The 12,542-nt window shown below is 45.9% G+C and overlaps 1 protein-coding gene across 4 annotated transcripts in view; it reads left to right on the top strand.

Moving 5' to 3' along the window:
* Positions 1-1,560: 1,560 nt before the first annotated feature.
* The window catches only part of NCOA1 (nuclear receptor coactivator 1), a 296,235-nt gene continuing 285,253 nt past the window's right edge, over positions 1,561-12,542 (top strand). For 3 of the 4 annotated variants that reach the window (XR_014523525.1, XM_083494097.1, XM_083494096.1), the window contains exon 1: positions 1,561-1,963. The gene's annotated coding sequence lies outside the window, so the exon portion shown is untranslated. The remainder of the gene's footprint in view (positions 1,964-12,542) is intronic. The other variant, XM_083494093.1, reaches the window with a different exon arrangement.

Genomic DNA, 12,542 nt, shown 5'->3' with positions numbered 1-12,542 from the left:
CCAGCCGGGCTCCTATTGAGTGTTTATAAGTAGCACATTCACAAGAAAGGTTTTCCTCGGGGCTCTGATGGAGAGGCAAGGATTAGTTCCCATTCTGTGCCCACTGTGACCCTGATAATTATTACCCCGCCCTCAGCTGATGCTTTTTTTATTTGTCAAAAGGGCTTGCGTGTTAAATGCAAAACCACTTTTATTTTGCCCTTCAGTGACAGAGCGCATGCCCTGTACGCAGAAAGCCTTCGTGTCCGACCTTTGGATATTTCCAGGTAGGGCTGCGAAGAGCCCCCACCTGAAGACTGAAGGAGACTGTGCCAGCCAGTGATCTTGAGATGCCGCCGTGCAAATGCGGCGTCTCATGTTTCAGCGTCATAGATTGTGGGGCGGAAATATGGATTTATAAACCTAAGAGGTTGACCAGGAAGCTGCGAGGAGAGGGCCGAGAGAGGCTAGCCATGAATAAAAAAACGCTTGACCGTTTGCATTTAGCTAGCACCACCGGTGGTTCAACTGGGTGTGCTGCCACTGTGCTTAATGTGCGAATGGACCGACCTGCACGCTAGCAGCACAGCCCCTGAGCATGCACAGTCTGAAGCCCCTCTCGCCTCCAATGCGCTGTGTTTTCCGCAACCCTCTCAGCACAGTTACTGGGGAGCAAGCCGCACTAACGGCACTGGGGCTTACTTCCAAGTAAAGCCGCACAGGAATGCGTTGCTGGCCAGCTGCCCGTTGGTAACCCGCGACTGCGGATTTTACTTTTAAACTGCTTTTCAAAGAGCGCTGTCAACTTAAGCGGCGCCTTGTACAACAGAAGCACCCTGACCACATGCGCAGGCAGGTGATGGCCTAAATACCTTGCCAAGCACACTCACACTTAGGTGATGGCTGTGGGGGGGGGGCAACTTGAATAAAATATTGGGGGGGGGACGATGACAGGTGAGCTCTGCCCTGCATAATTGCTCACCTGACGTGCAACCCACCCACCATTGGAATGGCAATGCCCATCAACTTTTTAAGGGGGGCAGCCCCCTCAACTATTTAATTGGGGTGCATGAGTGGGTGTAGCCATTGGGGGTACAGAGGGGGGCAGCTGCCCCTTAAACCAAGTAAATAAATAAAAAATGCTTAACTGCGTCTCAGATAACTCGGTTCTGCACCCCCCCAATAAATCCTATGGCTGTCTCCCCCCCCCCTACTTGCAGGGAGAAAAGCAGCAGCAGAACACCCCCCCCCCTTCTTAAAACGAAGGCTCTCGTTAATATCTAACGCCTGGTGAGGAGGATACAGGCAGCTGCTGCGAACTCTGCACATGCTTAGAGGCGCTCTTTCCCGAGCCTGAGGCGGTGGCGTCGGCGGCGTCGAGCTCGGGCTGGCGAGGGGAGCGCGGCCTGGTGTCGCTGCTGCCCGTGGCCGGAGGAGGCCGAGGGCGGAGAGGAGGAGGAGGAGGACGAGGCGCCGGCGGTTCCCCTCAGGCGGCTGCTGCCATCCTGCCCAAGATGGCGGCGCGCGGCTGAGGCGGTCTCGGCCCCTCGCCTCGGCGGCGGCGGCGGCGGCGGCCTCCCCTTCTGGCGGCTGCCTCCCTCTCTCCGTCCTCCCTCGCCAGCCCCTCGGCCGCGTCCCGCCCCGTCTCCTCCTCCTCCTCCTCCGCGCCCCCTCGCCATTCCGCCCGCCCTCGGGAGCCGAGCAGGCGGAGCAGGCGCCGCAGGCTGAGCGAGCGCGGAGACAGGGGGCCCCGGGCGCCCAGGAGCCCCGCCGAGGGAGCCGGGGCCCCAGAAGAAGGAGGACGACCACGACCACGACGAGGAGAACCGCCAGCGCCCGCCGCCCGAGCAGGACGGGAGGGCCGCCCCCGCCGCGCTCCTCGCCGGCCCCGGGCGCGCCCGGTCCTCCTGGCCGCCAAGGAAGGCGACGACCCCCGGTCCTTCCCCGCCGAGGAGGGAGGCCTCGGCCCGGCCGGAGGCAGCAGGTGAGCCCGCAGGGGGTGGGATGAGCTGTCAGGCGAGGAAGGGAAGCCCGGGCCGAGGCTTGCTTTTTTGGGGGGGGGGGAGGGCGCAGCTTTGGGGGCTGGGGGAGTTTGCAAAAATTGATTATTTCTTGGGGGGGGGGGCGAAGAAGCTCTCGGGGGGAGGTTTAAAGAAGGGGGCGGGGCGCATTTTGGGGGGTCCTCCAATGGGCGATTTGGGTGAGTGCGAAGGAGGGGGCGGGGTCCGGGGTGCGTTTTTTTTGGGTGGGTGGGCGCTGCACCAGGAGCAGTGGCAGAAGGAGCAGGGCTGCTTTTGGGGGGGGGGCGGATTGTATGATTTTGAGGTCTGGGTGTGACAGGGAAGGGGGCAGGGGCGTGTTGGTGCAAAAGCCTGGCGATTTGGGGGGTGGGTGGTCGTCGCGGGGTGGGTGGGTCTGCCAGGGGAGTATGGTGGGTGCTGGAGAGCAGGGGTCCCCCGGGGGGTGGGAGGTCTCCGTGCCAAGAGGAGGTTGTGGCAGATAGAAGGGAGTTTGCTTCTTTTGGGGTGGGGAAGGGGACACACGGGGTACCCCCCCCCGCAGGAAGAAGACCTTTCCCCCAAATCGGTGCGGACAGGTCAAAGGGGTTGCACTCCCCAGCCCAGATTAGGGAGCTGTGCAATGAAAAAATGGGTAACTAGGACCCTAGGGAGCTGGAAAGCTATAGGGTGGTGAGGGGATCTCCCAGAAGGATCTGTCAGATGCCAGAGAAGGTTGCAAAGTACCCCAAAACTGGGGAGTAATGGAAGATCCCAGCAGTGATGGATTTAGGGTGGGGGGTGGGCAGTTCTCTCACACAGGGTGCAGAGCAGAGAGGGTGCAGAGTAGTAGCAGTAGTAATAATCATCATCCTCATCATCCTCCCTGGTACGTACTCAGTTATTGTGAAAATAAGAAATATTGGGGGGTGGGATTTGCCCAATTCTGCCTTCGCTCAGGCAGGGTGCCATATTACCAAAGTCCACCCCATAGGCGATCTGTAGAGAAGTGGAGAGAAGGTGTGCTTGTGTGGGAGTGATCTTTAGTTATGGGGAATAGTTAAGGGGGGAATGGAGTGGGAAGGGGGTGCCTGGGGTTTGGTGGAATGTATGGGAAGGGGTTTCCAAGGAGAAAGGGAGCAGCCCCAGGCTCTGTGGGGATGTGGTGTACCATCCAGTTTCCCTTTACATCTTTGGTTAAACCAGAGTAGAAAGCAGTTCTTGGAATTGACATTATCTCCTCCCCACAACAAATCAGAAGTGGTGGTGGTGGTGAAGCAACGGTAATAACTTTGGCTCTGAATGGGAGAGCTTGTACCCCACCCTCAAATCCCGGGGAGAGTCAGTTGAGCAGGGGACCAGGAGGAGGACACTTCAGTCTTAAAATCGGAGGCTTGTGGAAGGAGAGTGTCAGCAAGTATTTCTGTGTACAGAGGCAGAGAGAGAGCCTGGGTTGGGAGGAAGTGTGTATATGGTGGTTCAAAGTCGTTTAACTAAAAATCTGTAGGTGGGGGAATACGCCTGCTTGTTTCTGGGTTATGTCAAGTGCCGCATACACCCTCCCCTTTAAAATTTCAGATGAATAGTGTAACTTTCAGGAGTAGGGGAAACCTGCCTACTCTTCTCCCACACCTAAACTTTTGACATGCCCGCGTGTTCATCTTCTCCTGCAAAACTACACACAACCACCTGCAAGTTTTAATAGCAAAGTAGTGAAGCTGCTTTCTTCTTGTCCAGATTGGTCATTAAGAGTCTGGGCTGCTTTGACTGCGTAAACATGGCTGGGGCAGGGTGCCGTGCGACGGGCCCATATTGGGGCAAAGATGCGCCGTTGATGGTGCTGGTGACAATCCCACAGCAACAGGGGGCCTGTAGGCAGAAGTCTTCATTGCCCAGAGAGAGTGGGCTGGGAGCGTAGGTGTTCTCCGTTGCTGCTTTTAAGTGTGGCCTCTTTGCTTTTGCATGTTGCATCTCATCATCAGTTGGATTATCAAAAGCAGAGGCAGCAAACTCTTTTATGCACATTAATTGTTTACACACTCCTCTTTCAGAGAGCCTGGGGAGAATAAGTAATGTACTTGTGCAGTTTTTCTGGTTGAAGGAAATCAAGATGGTAATGAGGTATCGGATGGTTTGGAGGGTGATTGGAGCTCAAGAGATGGATTTTTTATTTTATTTTTAAGGGCAAGGGATGAAATAGTCTTTGAATAAGGACTGAGGGTGATGCGGGTCTGACTTGGTGCTGTGTTAGAGTTTATGTTTAGAGACTGCTCCATTTGTGCTGCCTTCTGAATGGTTTGGTTTCATATAAAAGGCTTTTCCAGGCACTTGCCAGTTCTGCTCTAGTGTGTTATCAAATCAGCTTAGTGAATGTGTTTATAGATAATATGGTTTAATGCGTTACACCTGCAGCATAATGTTGCTGACTGGCATTACAATTATATGCATGAATCTCATGTTTGAGTGCATGTAAACGGCTTTCCTACCCTCATCTTCAGGCAACTTGAAGTTTCTGAAGCTCACATCCTGGAAGTGACCCTCTTCTTGAATTAATCTCATGGGTAGGAAAGAGGGAATGACTTGGGTTTTGTTTTTGTTTTGTTTTTTTGCTGAATGTGACATTCAGGATGGAAATAAATAGTGACTGAAAGGAAACTTTTTTCCAGTGTGGGTTGAGAGCACTGCACCTTTACGTACTGCGGCACATGTTGACGTTTCAGTAACTGAGAACTGGGTCATCATCCTACCCTTTATTGTGCATTCTAATCATTCTACTGGTTTACATTACAAAAACTGGAAAGTATTCTTTGAAGTAAACCACACCATGTTTTAAAAATAAGCAAAGGTTTTGTAGTTCAGAAATGGGAATAGGCTTCCAGGTATTTTCAAACCTTGTTAACTAAATGTTCACCTGGAATATCTGGAGTGGCATCAATTTAGACTTCTTTAAATCCAATGTCTGTTCATTCATTTGACTTCATTTATATAATCTGTCTCTTAACTTGGAGTCGCTCCCCCCGCCCAAGTGACTGACAATATAAATTCAATTAAAAGTGAACACCACATAGAAACAATGAGTTCATTAAAATCTATCCTAAAACTGAAGAAAGAAAAATACCAGAGGTCAATGGGGCAGAACTGGCTTCATTCCAAGTAATTTGCTTCAAATGGATTGAGGGGGTGTGTGTGAGTTTAAAAGAAATGAAAAGTGAAAGAGGAGTTGGAAATCGTTTTCTGTTGGTTGTGTGTGTAAATCTTCTGCATATGAAGAAATATTAGTCCGCAGAATGAAGTAAGCATGAGCTCTAGTTGTGGTTTTAACAAAAGACAGTGACATCTTTAAATAAACTATGGATCTTGCTCCCCCAGGAGGCAGTGATGGCCACCATCTTGGATGGCTTTAAGAGAGGATTAGACCGTGGGTAGGCAAACTAAGGCCCGGGGGCTGGATATGGCCCAATCGCCTTCTCAATCCAGCCCGCGGACGGTCTGGGAATCAGTGTGTTTTTACATGAGTAGAATGTGTCCTTTTACTTAAAGTGCATTTGTGGGTTATTTGTGGGGCCTGCCTGGTGTTTTTACATGAGGAGAATGTGTGCTTTTATTTAAAATGCATCTCTGGGTTATTTGTAGGGCATAGGAATGCGTTCATCCCCCCCCCCCCAAATATAGTCCAGCCCCCACACAAGGTCTGAGGGACAGTGGACCAGCCCCCTGCTGAAAAAGTTTGATGACCCCCGGATTAGACAGATTCATGGAGGAGAAGACAATCAGTGGCTGCTGGCCACAGTGGCTAAGCTCTCCCATCATGGTTAGTCGCAGTGGGCTTCATGAGAGATGGGTGTTCTTCTGCTTGCGTCTTGCTTGCTGGTTGACTAAGGTGAAAACGGGATGCTAGACTAGATGGGCCATTGGCCTACGTGACGTCCTTATGACATTTTCATCTTGTGGTGATCTGCGGTAGATCTGTAAGAACTTGTTGTTTTAACAATAGCGGCAACAAAATGACCCCCCACCCTCCGGATTATTATGCTGAAACATAGACAATGTGGGTTAAACAGAAGTGGATTTTAATTGGGAAGAACTGTTAAGGTTCCCCAATTCCAGGGTGGATAAAAATCAATTATTTTTTTAAAAGAATAAAAAAACCAGCCTTTTTTAAAAAAAAAATCAGATTTTTTTAAAAAATTTAAATTGGATTTTTAAAATAAAATGCTTTTGGAGGAAAAATCTTTCTAAAGATAGTTTTCTATTTAAGTTACATTATAGTCCAAAGGCTGTTCATCCGGAAATAAGGATTTGTTTTAAGTTTTTCATGTGTGCTAAAACTCAGTCTAAGTTTAACCACATCAGTTAACAAACATGGATACATATGCTATAGTGTTATTGCTTTAGTTAAATAAATTGTTTAAATTGTTATTAAGGAAATGATTATTTTTCTCCTTCCAGTAAAGTACATCAGAAAAGTTACGCAAATATAAACAGTTAACTTATTAAACCTCACAATAATTTCATAATTATCTGTCTATGTATTTCTAATAGTATAACCAAATCTGTAATTTTTGATATAACTGTAAAAAGTACTCTGAAAATTTATTATTCCAAAAATGAAACCATCTGTTGTAAATATTAAGATTATACCAGCAAGAATGAGTCTTTCTGTAAAAAAAGAGAGATTTAAATCAAGTCTTACTGACTAGTGATTTAAATCGTGATCGATTTAATTTAATTTAATTGATTTGATGTAAATCAGATCCACCCTGTCTAGTTCTAGTACTCAAAGCAAATTCCTGCATATGCTCTCAACTGGATTGCCCGGGTTCATTTGTTCCAGCGGCGGGTGCTTGGTTTTTATTGGGAGGTGTGTATAGGCACATGCACAAATTTTAATACTTCACAGTTCTAATACTGCAAGAGTGCTCAAGAACTGTGAATAGATAGGTTTGCCTACTTATAGAGGGATTTTTTCCCCTCTGGCCACAAGGAGGAAAGCAACCTAAAATAGAAAAACTTGAGTGTAAAACCATATTTCAGCGGTGGTGAAATATTTTGTTTTCCGCCGGCGTGGAGTGGGGAGTAGATCAAGCTGATGTTCATTTCAAATATATGGACAAAGGATTCTGTTTTTTGCAGGATTGTTCTTTAAGTCTGTGGCTATTAGCTGTGGATTAAAGAAAAACAGATTGACGAGGTGTGTGGCAATGCATTGTCAAATATTGCAGCATTGCCCTTGTTGCATTCTTTCCAAGAACTTGGCATGATATTTGGGGATCAAGTTATCAAATGGAGATATCTGATGCATCAGCTGAGCTTTTTTTTAAGGCACAAATTTCCTCTTGCCAGTGGCGTAGCGTGGGTTGTCAGCAACCGGGGCAAGGCAAGTAATTTGCGCTCCCTAACCCGTGGATTTGCGCCCCCTAACCCTAACCCCCAGATGTTGCGCCCGGTGCGGCCGGCCCCCCCTGCACCCCCCACGCTACGCCACTGCCTCTTGTGGCAAGCATGAATATTTTATTTTATTTATTAAATTTTTAGTCCCAATATCTTACCCAAGGCAACCCAGAGTGACTTCCATCCATCCAACCAACCAACCAACCAAAGAAAATACCCACGATACATTAAACCCAGGTTGGAGGAGGAATGCATTATTCATAAGTGTGACTAATTTACAGTTTGTTATGGAAAGTAAATTGTGGTTTGTTGGAATGACTGTCTTGTATCTTACCACTGTTTCGGAATTATGTATTTTACCACAACTCCTGAGCATCATGCATTTGAAAATATAATCTTAGTTGTTTATTATTATTATTATTATTATTATTATTAAGCTTATATTGTTCAAGTATATTTGTAATGAGCTGATTTGGAGAGAAATTTGATGATTGCTGCTAGTTCGGGAAGTTTGAAAGAGAAGCAGTCAGAACTTATTACTATTACTGTATTACTTATTCCATTTATGAATCTCTTCTCATGAAGCATTTTGAATTGATTTTGCATTACAATAAAAACATATCTAAAACAATTGCATGTATTTAAAAAACAGTTAAAATAATTGTATATATAAAGCAGTTTCAAGTCCGATAAACATACCAACTGGCTATAGAAATCTTGACTTAGAGGGCTCTTGAAAGAGGAAAGCCTTCAACAGGCACCATAAAATGTGGGTGGTAGTTTTACTCAGAGTAGACCCATTGAAATTAATGGGCCTGACTTTTTACTGAGTAAAATTTAGTTAAATCCCACCCATGGTCTGTATATAGTCATTGCCTTTCTGAACTCCCTGTGAGGGAGTACCACTGATAAGGCCCCCACACTATATTCCAAAGTCCTAAGTTGCAATTATGAATCAATAATGCAAGATATAATATTATGGGGAAGCTATTCAGCGATGGGGGGAGATGTCCTTATTTTTGTGAAAGTAAAGTTTTATGTTTTTGTTTTGCCTATTATGCTTGCTAGAAACCATGATCCTTCACCGTTTGAAAACGTTGTTTTAAAAAGTTTTAGGTAAAGTTCTGTGTTGTGCTTCAAGGAGAAAAAGAAGCAAAGCAACTTCAGTGTTAAAACAAACTATATGAGAAAAGACTATGGGACTAAAAAAACTATGGGAAAGAGCAAATACAGTTTTGACTGGCATATGTGGGGGACAATATTTTTACATATTTTACTCAGCCCTCCAGATGTTTTGAAACTACAATATCCATCATCCCCGACCACTGGTCCTGTTAGCTAGGGATGATGGGAGTTGTAGTCCCAAAACATCTGGAGGGCCGAGTATGCCTTTGCCTGGTGTAGGTGCTTGGCCTCGATGGGAGGCTACTTTCATTTACATTAAATTAAAAAGAGACCTTTTGTTTGAGACACGGGCTTAAAATATTTAATTGCATCTGGTGCTATGCTAATATGGTTCTGCTGGTGCAACAGGACTTCCATTTCTTTTTTCCCCATCCACCTGCCCCCTTCAAGAAGGACACTGACAAACTGGAACGTGTCCAGAGGAGGGCAACCAAAATGGTCAAAGGCCTGGAAACAATGCCTTATGAGGAACGGCTAAGGGAGCTGGGCATGTTTAGCCTGGAGAAGAGGAGGTTAAGGGGTGATATGATAGCCATGTTCAAATATAGAAAAGGATGTCACATAGAGGAGGGAGAAAGGTTGTTTTCTGCTGCTCCAGAGAAGCGGACACGGAGCAATGGATCCAAACTACAAGAAAGAAGATTCCACCTAAACATTAGGAAGAACTTCCTGACAGTAAGAGCTGTTTGACAGTGGAATTTGCTGCCAAGGAGTGTGGTGGAGTCTCCTCCTTTGGAGGTCTTTAAGCAGAGGCTTGACAACCATATGTCAGGAGTGCTCTGGTGGTGTTTCCTGCTTGGCAGGGGGTTGGACTCGATGGCCCTTGTGGTCTCTTCCAACTCTATGATTCAACCTTATAGAGCTGTTTTTGAAGGTGTGTTGGGAGAGAGGAAGAGGAAGCTTCACCCACATGGAAGCCTGTTGCACCATCAGAGCTGTAATATTTTATAGGGCCTATGGTTGATATACGAAAAGACTTGAGAGTATTTCATACATAATGGAACTGGAAGTGTCTGTTGTCCGTTGCCTAACTTGCTTGTGTAAGGTAGTCTGTGTTGAGCCTTATAGGTAAATACTTCTCCACCCCAGGAACTGGAATAATTATCCTCTGGATTTGCATTAGGGCTGGCAACTCTGAAGAGTTTGGTAGGTTGAGGATTGTTTTTTTTTTTTGCACAAACTGCTGCATTTGGAATGGGCTGTTTCCATAAAACTAGCAAGAATGCACCCAGCCAGAACCAGTGGGGTCTCATTTGCGCTTGGGGATGCATCAAACATTTATGCGTCTTCCATGTGGAGAGCACTTCTGTGTAGGGAAAAGAATATACAGATCTTTCCATGTAACTTTGCGTTGTATAAACATGTTAGCTTGGTTTCCATTTCATCAACAACAAGAAGGAACTGAGCTTTATTTAGTACAACTTCAGGCAAGTTGCCGAATAAATAGAGCTGCAATATAACTTATTGTAAATTATATTACCGCAAATATATGAAAGTTTGATTTGCAATAGTAAACATTTCAGAATAGTTGTGGATTATGCTTAGCAAATATCCTCTCACTGTTATTTTTCGTCACGCTGTCTGCTTTGGCCCTAGTTTTATGCAGCAACGTAGCTTAGTAGTAGATCTGGTTCGATCCTAAGTTTCTCCTGGTAGTGTTGGAAAAGGCTGCTATCTGAAACCCTGGAGAACCTCTGTCAGTGTGTGTAGTGCATTGCTCAGTGGTCTGACTCTGTGTATGGAAGCACCCTGTGTTCGTGACTTTGATGGGGATTGTACTGTCCCTCACAAATATTATTACTGGTTTATTTCTAAACTGCCCTTCCTCTGAGAGCACAGGAAGAGTCTGCTGGATCAGGCCAGTGGGCCATCTAGCCCATTATCCTCTTCTCACAACGGCCCGCCAGATTCCTGTTGGAAACCGGTTAGCAGGATCTGAGCGCAACAGTACCATGTAATATTTACTACCTTACTGGCTATGCAATGAAGGACTAGCAGAACTATGAAGCATCCAAAAACCTGGGTTGAAATCCTGCACCCAGTAAAGTCAAAGGGTCTTCAAATATCTTGCTCAGGTGTATTGGTCAGAAGGGAAATTTCAGGTGTCCCAAACTGCCTGGTTTCAGCTAATCTAGCATAAAACATCAATAACTTGCTGGAATAAAAGAGAAGAAACTGCAAATGGACAGTCTATGTTTGGCTGGGTATACATAGTGGTACAAACAGCTGCAACATTGCTTTCCTGAGGGTTGGGAGCTTAGTTCCACTTTCAGAATAAATGGCTTTCAAAGCTAACTGTTTAGCAAACTGTCCAAACAGTTTGTGCAACTTTTCTTTTGCTGTGCACTGAATATTGTTGCTGTGAGAATGGAATGATGAAATCTCAAGTTCGGTTCCTATTTAAAAGAGAAACCAAGTTGAGTACATGTGAGTAGCATGACTCTGAAGAAACATAAAGGAAACTGGGTCAGGGTTGGTTCCTTACTTTATTTCAGAGCGGCTTTAGACTGGTTGTCTGTGTGCGTACAGAGAGGGGCCTTTTTCAGTTTGCTGTTTTGAAGTAGGACAATTATTTTTACAAGTGGGACCTGCATTAAGAGATTCAAATCCAGTTTCCTCACTCCTCCCCCTGCCCCAAAACAGTCAGCCTGCAAGCCATGGCTTCTGAGCATATTCAGCCCTCAGTGGGGCTGTTTGGGGGTTTAATTTTGCCCCTTTAGATTTATGGCCTGCCTTTATTGTGGAACTCAGCCCCTCACATGATCACAATGAAAAATATTGCGATCCAAACCAAGACCTAAAATCATGTACATATAAATCTTTCAAATTTTGTGCAAAATCCCCCAAATGCCACTCCCTTCTGCCATTTTTAGTTTTTTTGTGAATTTAGAATAAATTAAAAGAATAAATTATTCAAATTCCAAGCAACTTCCTTGAGTCATCTAGTCCCACCTTCTTCTGTATTCTGCCATACTTCCAACATCCTTGGCAGATGTAATTTCATCCTTTTAGGAAGAATTCGGAACTTTCCCTGTGCAATTGTGAGCTCTGTTCCTTGGCTGGTAAAGCAAATGTGTATTCCATGAGTAGGCAAACTAAGGCCCGGGGGCTGGATCCGGCCCAATCACCTTCTAAATCTGGCCCGCAGACGGTCCAGAAATCAGTGTGTTTTTACATGAGTAGAATGTGCCCATTTATTTAAAATGCATCTCTGGGTTATTTGTGGGGCATAGTAATTCGTCCATTTTTTCCTTCAAAATATAGTCTGGCCCCCCACAAGGTCTGAGAGACAGGGGACCGGCCCCCTGCTGAAAAAGTTTGCTGACCCCTGGGTCACTGTATTCTGTATGTGCTTTCAGATGGAAATGTATAAGGAAAGGACTTTGGGAGTCCTTTTGTGAGTTGCAGGGCTTGCCCAGGCACTGTATTCCAGTGGTTTTCAAGCCTTTTACTTTGACGTAACTCATGGGAGTCTTGCATGTTGCAGAGGAATTGGAACGTGTTCTAGGGTGTATGCTGCTCCCTCAGGATGCTTGACTAGGATTGCTGGGCCTCTTCTCATCCTCTGAACTGAGAGCATAACATATAGAACAGCCAGTACTCTCCTGCAGCTCCTCACAGTGAAATTCCTTGGAAGAACCACTGCCAGAAGCATTGACTTGACAGTTCGTTCCCTGGACTACCCTGTCACAGATTCTTAATGTTTAATTGTACTTACAATTAACTTAAACACTGTATTTTAAGGCCACCAGTTTGCCATGTGCTAATGTTTATGCCATATGCATTATGCTGATATTGTTATATAAACCTGATGTTGTCATGTTGGTTTTAGCCAAGGATCTTGTAAAAACCTCCCAAGTCCAGGGACCTCCTGGCAGCTGGGTTGGGGTTTTGCTTTCTTATAAGAGATGTGGCTCCTTAGCTTGCCTAGAGCCAACCTTAGGTGATTAACACAGGTTGGTGGCGGCGTCTTTTTCCAGGCAGACCTAG

Source organism: Podarcis liolepis, assembly GCF_965112155.1.
Source record: "Podarcis liolepis genome assembly, chromosome: 3".
Taxonomy (NCBI): Eukaryota; Metazoa; Chordata; class Lepidosauria; order Squamata; family Lacertidae; genus Podarcis; species Podarcis liolepis.
This window is presented reverse-complemented; position numbering and strand designations above follow the sequence as displayed.